At 44.7% G+C, this 7,259-nt stretch overlaps 1 long non-coding RNA gene across 1 annotated transcript; it reads left to right on the top strand.

Annotated features, from left to right (window-relative positions):
* The first annotated feature begins 2,994 nt into the window (after nt 1-2,994).
* On the top strand, nt 2,995-6,291 carry LOC135323543 (uncharacterized). The gene is made up of 3 exons (XR_010392247.1): nt 2,995-3,072; nt 3,211-3,373; nt 4,376-6,291. It is a non-coding gene; the product is annotated as an uncharacterized LOC135323543 (long non-coding RNA).
* The last annotated feature ends 968 nt before the right edge of the window (nt 6,292-7,259 follow it).

Raw genomic sequence — 7,259 nt, 5'->3', positions numbered from 1 at the left:
TCGCGAGAGCGCCGCGCCGCGCGAGACCCGCGCCTGCGCCTGCGCACTCCCCCCAACGACCGTTAGGCGCGAGCGCCGCCGCTGCTACAGCCGCCCTCTGCGGCGCGGAGGGCCTGAGGCGCCTCGCCCTCTCCCGGCGGCAGCCGCTGTCGCGGGGGGGCCCCGCTCCCCCGCCCGGCCTGGTCGCGGCTCTCCGCCCCGAGGCGCCCGCAGACCGTTGCGCCGCCTCCCTGCCGCCCCCCTCGCCTCACGGGAGCGGCCGCGCTCCTGCCGTGAGCAGGGCCTGGGCGTCTGGTCCGCCGCGAGCGGCGAGGAGTGGCTGCTCGCTCCTGTAGGCTGGGTCTGAACCTCTGCTCCGGCTGCTCAGCCCTGTGCTCTGCCGGGAGTACTGGGTTCCTCTCAGCCCGAGTCACAGCATTGGAGCGTCTCCTCATGCAGCTGGACACTGGTAGCTCCCGCCATGCCCTTCCCACACGTAATCAGAGGCAAATCTGCGCTAGTATGCGAAGTTTTAGGCACATGCTGCCAGTGCTCAGCTGGTGAGGAAGTGTTCCGTAGTAAGCAAGCGTACTAGCCAGCAGCTATAGCAGTGCCAGATCGGAGACTCTGCCCAGCAGGGCTGAACCAGACTGACAAATGAAAGTCCATGTTCAGCAAGGTAATTGCTTAGATGCAATAGCACTACCTCATGTTTCACGGGGGATTTGTTTTCATATCGTTGTTAAACACTTGCTATGTTTCCCCCCAGGGCTTTTTGCATCCTTAGGAAAAATACGATGTGTAAATGATTATTGTGTCCCAAGGAATCTCTGAGGATTTGGGGAGGGGATGAAGAGCTGAAAAGGGCATGGTGGTTTTGCTGACACTGGAGTGGTCTGCAGGGCATGGTTCTGCTCCTCACTGGCGGTAGCTTGCAGGACAGTTCTGGGCAGGTCACTTGGAGTAGTCTGTGGGAAATGGCTGTAGTTACTCTGAGGAGCTTGGGATCAATGGAGCTTTGAGCTTTGGAGCTTGGAGCTTTGCACTGCGGGCTGATATGGAGGAGGAAAAGGATACAGGTGTGGCTTGAGCAATCTGAGCTGCAGCCATGCCTGGGGGAAAGTTTGGTGCTGACCCTAATGGTGAATTGTTGTTAATTTCTGTGTTAATAAAACTAACACCCAGAAGAGGAGGAGTTTGGCCTCCATGCTGGGTCTTTGTGGGTAGAACAGTTTGGGAGTGGTGAATCCTCCCTCCAAATAATCCAGCACTGTTGCATGGAAAAGCAAGGAGTCACAGGAGTCAGTTTTTTCTAGGATGCTTCTCCTTCCCATGCAGCCTAGCAAAGTTCTTGCCCCTGCTGCAAACCAGAGGGCATCTGCTGCATCTGGGCACCGAGATGTACCCTGGGGACACTGCTTTACTTGCACCCGTTCGGCGTTTGCTTCTGCCTTGTGTGCAACGAAGAGGAAACTGGTTTTGGTTTGTTACTGGACCCTTGGTAGCAGAGGTGGCTCTGGATTTCCCAAGGGAACAGCTCAAGCACCCTTTTATCATTTTGACATCCAGTGGCAGAGTCAGGGAAGAAATAGGCAAGGGCGAGATGGCTCATGCAAGCATGCTTTGGGGAAGAAGAAAAGAGCAGGGCACAGCAGAGAAAGAAGTGAGAAATGAGCTGTTAAAACAGAGCTGAAGTTTGAAGTATGAAAGCATCAATCTTCATCCTTAGAGCCTGAGTACCTGTGAGAGCTTGGTCTTCCTCTTCATCTAGAAGCAACAAATTGCTCAAAATTAGCCTCCTTTCCCCAGTAACCAAGTCTTTCATTCTATAGAACATTTTCAGTTCTTATAGATTGCCCAGCTGTAAACAGCATGCTATAACTTACGTTCTGTAAATGATGCAGGAAATCTACTATTGTGAACACTTTAACAATCGGATACCAAGCTAGTTTTTTTGGCCTAACGAACCAGGCTAGTAACTGGAATTAAAACTGCTCAGTTGTTCATTTGCACATGTATGCAGCAGACAGTACATTTGACAGTGTAAATGAATCACTTAGAAAAAATCACAAAATAGTGTCTGAGCAGGATTGTCTTCCCAAATTACTCATTTGTATAAGTGTTTTTGTCAAAAGTTCCTGGTTTGTCTAAATCATTTTATTTTGTTTAAAGCAGTCATAAATCAGAAATACCTATTTACAGATGACCAAATGCATAATGTGAAGTGAAAAAAATTAAACAATGCTATGACTTTGCCCTTTTAATGTCTTTAATCTGAAAAAATCTCAGAAGATTGTATAAGAATTCCTGTCAACTGACTGCAATCCTTAACTGTTACAGTGGGGCAGTTCAGGCACTGAGATGTTAAGAGATTTATCCAAGGTCACGAAGACAATCTGTGTCAGACACAAGTAGTGACTGTAAACATTTTAAGCTCTTGGGACAAGAACGCTATCTTACTCTGCACGCATTGCATAGCCTAGTGGAGCTCTTATCTCAGTTGAAGTCTGTACACTTTACTGTAGTGAAACCAAAAAGTAAAATTCTGTTGAGTAATACTAAAATCATAACTATAAGTTAAATAAAACAAACACTGCTAATAGAATGAATAAGTGCTTCTGTGCTGACGAGTCACATTTGTCATGCAGTTCCTGAGTTTTCCATGAGTGGAAAACAGCGTTCTAGACTGCTAGTTACATTTTAGTAATGATTTAAAAAACAAACAAATGTTCCTGGTAAGAAAAATTGGCCCCATACGAAGTAAAAGGATTACTGAAGACCAGAAAAGAACAGACAAGTTATGTCAGCATCCTCAAGGCCAATTTATTCTTGCTTTTTTTTTTTAACCTGTGCCTTTGTTGTAAATTACAGGTATAGCCATTAACATCTCAGGCAGAACTGGAAAATCAAAGCCAGCAGAAGCATACTTGCTGAGTTGCTTTGCAGGGTATTTGATCCATGCCTCAGAGTGATATAGCAGGTTTCCTACTCTTAGCACAAGCTTGGTTTCACCTGTCTGTAAGGGCTCATTGCTCCCAGTGCTGCAGTGCAGAAAAGCCCCACTCCCACAGCCATGACAGACCCGCATGGAAGGTAGAGAGCTGCCACAGCTGAGAGGCTGCGTCACTTCTGAGAGCCATGCCTGTCTCTGTACAGCAGGGCCTCAGAGCAGTGCAGCTACATGGGCACTGGATTTGATGAAGAGAATGGCAGTAATTTTCCCTCTTTCAGGAACTACATGAGACCAGAAGCTAAAAACAAGGGTGGGCCTGGCTGGACAGAGGAGCAGAGAAGAGTAAGACCTGGAGAGCAGATCCTGGGCAGCTTTCAGAAGGACAGAATGCACAGAGTGGGGTGACGGCCTCTTCTCCCCTTTGGACGAGCAGCTCCTCACGTGAGTAATTCAATATTCAGCAGCACAGATACCTTTGCTGTTTGATCCTCACTGCACTGAGGCATTAGATGCTATATATTCTGGGTAAATTAAGTAGTTCCTTCCTTCATTTTGTTGTCCCGCCCCTACCACCTCAGTGGTCTGCCTCATGTTTGTATTTTGGAGCTTTTGTAAGTTTTGTATTGCTCTGAACCAGCCTCTTCTTTGCCTTAGTGCTGCTGTTTCTGCCCTGCCTCCAGCCCATGTTCAGTCATGTCTGTTTACAAACGGTTGGGTGGGTCTCTCACGCTGCACAGAACTGTCCGATGCACTCTCACTGCATGTGCTAGCGGCTGTGAGGCGAACTGAAAAGCCTCTTCTTTTACTTGCCTGACGCTGTGCTAAATGCACTCCAGGGTTCTTTCTGACAATGACTAAGTCTTGCAGTGAGCTCTAGTAGGAGCAGGGAGCAGTTAATAAACTGCCCTTGGTTGGTTTTCCCTACCAAGGATGGGGAAAAAAACTCTGATACTGCAAGGAGCAGGGGGAGCACAGCCAGCAAGTGGAGGAGCTTCATAGAAAGCAAATTAGAGCAAAGGGAATGGAGCCCAGCAAAGGGCAAAGGCAGTCCCCATGGCCTGGAGTCTTCTGTCCATCTCTAAGTAGCCTTTGGCAGCTGAGTCAGTAACCCAGAGCTTGGAAAAGTCAGTCCCAGTTAGGTCTTTTCCTGATAGGCCTCTTCTGGACCCAGCCATTTGATTTACCTGTGTTTTCCAAGGCTGTGGAGGAGGTCTGGATACCCAATTCTTGTTCAGGTGAGTAAATTTGTTGTGTAGGGCATCCAGATCTCCCAGGCAGATCTCATTTTCTAAGTACATTAACCAGAGGGTAGAAGCAGTGTAACAGATCTTGCTAGCTTTTCTAAAGGACAGTCTGCTATGAGAAGAAAATTTAAGTTACAATTTAATAGTTCAGTGGGAGTTTCTTTAGCACATAGTTAGACTTACTCTTTGCTATTTATAGCTGTATCATTTGAATATCCCCAAGGATGCTGTCATCAGACTTTTCTTCATTATTGCTTTGAAGAACAAACCTGTACTTGTTTTAACAAGTCACATCGCGGGAGACATTATTCTACGCTATCCACCCACACAACCCTGGGATTTATTTTCATTTGAGGACTTCTTAAACATTCCAGCAGTCAACTGAAGGAACCAATATTAGAAGACATGTAGGATTCACCACCTGTAAATCATGAACTTTACTTGTGGGAAAGGCACATACTTGCTTTGAGATGGAATGGTCAGTAGCACTCTTCATGGCTACAAGAGGTTGGCTTTAGTTTTTAGTTCTGTGACACTGAGTGACTAATCATAATGCCATTACATGTGTTTAAGTTCATGTGCTTTCTGTCTACCTCTCCTATACAGATCAGTCTAAGAAAGAATAGATAAAAAGCATTTGACAATCACAGAAGTGAGAAACCTGCAGTAGAATTCAATCCTATGGTAGGACATAAAGGACCGGATTTCACCACGTATTATATATACGGGTGTTAGTTTATCTGGAGCAACAGTTAACCCACAACATTTTGTCATGTTAATAGATGGCTCCAAGCCATTCCGGGGTCAGCCAACTGCAGCAAAGAATAGCACATTCTTCTCTCTCACCCCTGCTTCCTCACAACAACTCACTGTGAAAGACAGGATGGCTATTTCCCTTATCATCTGATGTATTTTCTTAAGCCAATTGCCCGTAGCTATGAAGCAGCCTGGGATGAGGCTAATCCTAGCAGTGATATTGCCATTCTGAGGTATCAAATTCATCATAATTTTTGTGCCATAATTTCCCCTAACAGTAGCATTCCACCTGCCTCAGAAAAGGGCTTTTGGCTTTAATGTTTGTACTTATTTCTATATCTGGGATATTGAAAATATTAATATTGAGAGGACTTGTTATTCAAAGTCAGAGCTACTTGGAAATACTTATGCCAGCAGGAGAGACAGCTTAGTACTTCGGAATTATCTGCATCACCTCACAGGTCAGTCCTATTGCAGGAGTTCACAGCAATTGTGAATAACAGCTTCCTTTCCCTTCCTCCCTGTACAGTTTTACCCTACTTAACCTTAGAACAGAATTTATACCCCTGCATCCAGAAAGTTCTGAATTACCTTTTCCTGTGTAAAATACTCTTGCAGCACCAACATCAGTCAGGCGAGGATTTTGAAGCTAAGACATAACTGCTTGCTCAAGGGGTACCATTTTTTCATGTAGGTACACAGTTGTTCAGTTGTCTTAAGACATAGCTAAAATAACTTTCTCCTAACATTACTTTTATTCAATTACTATGTAACTACAGTATATTTTGTGATCTCAAATGGCAGAGAAGGTTAACTGTCCAAAAGAGGAACTTCACAAATGTTTTCAGCAGTAGTGATTTAGTATGCGGTGTTCAGGAAATATCTCCAGTACAGCTCCCTAATTCTAGTCAATGCTGCTATTTCCAATTTAGGATTAACGAACATTTCCTCTAAAGTAAAGAAGATGTGTTTCTTTAGAAGCACAACTAACTCCAATAACTTTAGCCTTTTAATCTTTTTGCTAAGAGGAAAAAACAAAACAAAACAGGTAAGTCCTTACCTAGTTATTTTCATCTGTCCCACCCACATATGAGCTTTGCCTTTGTCTCACTGGGGTGCAGCAAGCATCTGTATTTTCTAATTATCTGGACTAATGCTGGGGTTCATGTAGAGAGCAGGAAAAGTCTGCTTTATTGTGTGGGGAAGGGGAGGTGGATCTCACCTTTTTGTTAGGTAGCAGAACAAGAAAATCCGAAAGCCCTCTCAAAAGAAGTTTCAGAAACTGCTACTCTTCCATCCATACAATCCCTATCTACTGGCAAGAGAAAGGTTACAGTGAGTCAGCTGCTCCCTATTTCGTGTGTGTGGGGTGTGTGGGGTGTGTGGGGTGTGTGGGGTGTGTGGGGTGTGTGGGGTGTGTGGGGTGTGTGGGGTGTGTGGGGTGTGTGGGGTGTGTGGGGTGTGTGTGTGTGTGTGTGGTGTGTGTGTGTGTGTGGTGTGTGTGTGTGTGGTGTGTGTGTGTGGTGTGTGTGTGTGTGTGTGGTGTGTGTGTGTGTGTGTGGTGTGTGTGTGTGTGTGGGTGTGTGTGGTGTGGGTGTGTGTTTTCAACGGAGCAGGCCCAGTAGTGTTTAGTGTGCAGGAACAATAAGATGTCTCAGAAGAAGTCAATGCAGTCTCACTTTAATGTGTTTTTACATCTTTTTACGATTCACAAAGCCAGAATATAAGTACTTATACATTTTAAATAGGAAAGTAATGTATTCCCTAAAAGAAAAATAGATTTGATTAATCAAGTTTGTCATAAAAGTTGCCTCTGACAGTTGAAACTTCAAGCTTCTAAGCTAAAAAAGCCCAAATAGACAAATTATACTGAAATGTTCTTTAAAGACCAAGCAGCTGTTTTATTAAAATATTAAATTTACATTTTAAAAAGAAATATTCTGATTATTTCAGTTATGATAATCTTATTGAAGTGACATGAAATTCATGACAATGGGCATTATTCTGCCTTTGGATAACTGAGTACAGAATTTGGACAATCAGCTTTGCCATTATCTAGAAATGCTCAAGATCACATACAGAGAAAATACACGGTGGAAAGACAAATCCAAGACACTGGATTTCAACTTGATTCTGATTTTTCCCAGAGATAGCAGGTTTTCAGTCCTGGGATTAGGACTGGATCCAAAGCCTGCTGTGATGAGGCCCTTGGTTTAGACCCAAAGAACCAATCCAAATCTCACTGTTCCAAGAAACAGAAAAAGGATTTGAGAAAATACCAATTTTATCCCGAACACAACAAGTCAATGACCTTCGAACAACTTGGA

Source organism: Dromaius novaehollandiae, chromosome 19 (genome assembly GCF_036370855.1).
Source record: "Dromaius novaehollandiae isolate bDroNov1 chromosome 19, bDroNov1.hap1, whole genome shotgun sequence".
NCBI classification, from domain to species: Eukaryota; Metazoa; Chordata; class Aves; order Casuariiformes; family Dromaiidae; genus Dromaius; species Dromaius novaehollandiae.
Note: the sequence above shows the minus strand (reverse complement) of the source record. Positions and strands in the feature narration are given on the sequence as shown.